Genomic DNA, 2,240 nt, shown 5'->3' with positions numbered 1-2,240 from the left:
CTTCAAGGTGGTCGTCAATTTCTGGGATTGATAGGTTGCGATTTTGTGGGATTTCCAGGTTATAAGATTTGGCAAGCTTCTTTGTGAAGCGCGGCCAGTTAGTAGCTTTAAAATTGAGTTTATGTGATTCAGGGTTTGGGTTCCGGAGGAGGGGGCAGGACGTTGGGATTTGGAAAGTTAGTGAGAGGGCTGTATGGTCGCTATCGTAGGGGAGTGTGGGGGCTTTGTCGTTAATGGCGTTAATTAGATACATTCTTGCGTCGGCAAGGCAAATGTCTAGAAAAGTCTGAGCTGGCTTGTAGGTAGGGGAAGCAGGGGTGATGACTTTGGTTTTGTATTTGGCTGAATAGGAATCCTCCCATTGTCTTAGGTGTCTACCACGCTGGTTGTCGGTCCGATCTCCCCATGCTTTTCGTCTGGCATTAAAGTCTCCTGCAGCGACGTAATAGTTGGATTCGGATTGGAGATTAGTGCTGTCGAAGAGAGCGTTTAGTTCGGTTGCGAAAATATCTCGGTGGTCGGGCCTGGCGTAAGTGCTGAATAGAATTAGGTTTTTGTTGTCGCTTATTTTTATTTTAACTGCTGTGAATTCAAGGATTGTGTTAGAAATTGCGGGTTTAATCTCTTCGAATGAGATGTTCCGTTTTATTAAAATGGCCGTGCCACCGCCCATCTTTGAATTTGGTCTGTCAGTTCTGATTATATTGTAATCCTTGAAAGTGGGCTTGAGTTTAGGGGTAAGTTTAGTTTCCGAAAGGAGAACGACATCGTGTTTGTGGTTTTGGAGGAAGTTGAGGAGTTCAAGTCTTCTGTGGTTCGAGATTATGGAGTTTACATTGATAGATGCAATTTTGATTTGGTTGGTGTGGTAATTGGGAGGAGCCATTTAACTAGAGAAGAGGGTGTTTAGTATGTATTCAATTTTCTGTGAATTGGCTGCTATTTGTGTTGCTAGTGTTTGTAATTGTTGAGTAAGGAGGTTTAGTAGGTCACCTTTAAGTTCTTGGGCCCATGTTGGGGGTTGCGAGTTCAGGTGCGCGTGATGTTCGTTAACTGGTTGTTGTTCTGTGGGTGCTGGTCCTCTGGGTGGTGTGTCGGTGTAGCTTGCTATGGGTGGATGATGTTCCTTCGGGGGAAGTGGATTTGAGATCCTGGTTGCCTGAGCGTAAGTGGTATTTGCTCGGATTGATGAGTTGATGTTGCTGTATTTGGTGATTGTCTTGAGTCGGTAGGCTGATGCCAGTTCTTTCTTTTTTTGCAGGGCGAATTTAATGAACGGGCACCCTTTGTATGATGCTGGATGACCTTCTTGATGACAGTTGGCACATTTCAGTGCTTGTTTATTGTTTTGTTGGGTGATGGTGCAATTCCCAGGTTCGTGGGATTGGGCACATTTTACACATCTGAATTGTACGTGGCAATTTCTACTGGAGTGTCCGAGTCGTTGGCATTTATGGCATTGAAAAATGGGTGGTTTTTTCAGTTGTTCCCATCTTATTCTTTGATGAGCAAGTACTTTTATTTTGTACAGATCTTTGGTGGGGCTGTCTGGTGATAATTGGATGATATGGTGATACCGGTCCGGGTGGTTTCGGTCGAATTGGAATTTCGATAGTTTGATTATGCTTAAATTTGGAATTCGGAGGGTTGAGATCTCCTTTAGGATGTCTTCGGGTGTGAAGTCGCCTTTGATTCCTTTTATTATCAGTGATTTGGGTCTTAGCGATTTTGGAGTGTAGGTGAAGTGTTCAGTGTTTTCTTCTTTTAGACGGTTGATCGTGGTTTGGTGATGCTGAATTTCTTTCAGGTAAATAGTGTGGTTCTGTTTGTCCACTTCTTTTATTGTGAAGCCGTTGTATGGAATATTCAAAGTTTTTAAGGTATTAATAAGGGAGTTCATATTTGAGTTGGTAGTGAATATTGGAGGTGGCCTGGACGAAATAGGAGTTTTTTTCGTGTTATTAGATGTGCTTTCAGAGGCAGTGTTGAGGTTTTCCTGATCCATATTCTCATCGTTCGATAATGGGAGAAAGCGGTTGTCGTTTGAGATGTTGGCATTGCTGAATGCGATCTCGGATGCGGTGGTCGCAGGCACTGGATTTTTGGGGGTTGCCCAGCCTGATGTCGATAAGGTGGGGACCTCTGTGTTCGACCTGGTTGAGGACGTATCCGTCGTCAATGGGGGTGGCGCTCTTCGTGTGCGGGCGTTTGCAAGGTTAGGGCTCACTGAATTTTTTTTT

The sequence above is a fragment of the Augochlora pura genome, chromosome 5 (genome assembly GCF_028453695.1).
Source record: "Augochlora pura isolate Apur16 chromosome 5, APUR_v2.2.1, whole genome shotgun sequence".
Lineage (NCBI taxonomy): Eukaryota > Metazoa > Arthropoda > Insecta > Hymenoptera > Halictidae > Augochlora > Augochlora pura.
The sequence above is the reverse complement of the archived record's forward strand: the minus strand, read 5'-3'. Positions refer to the sequence as shown.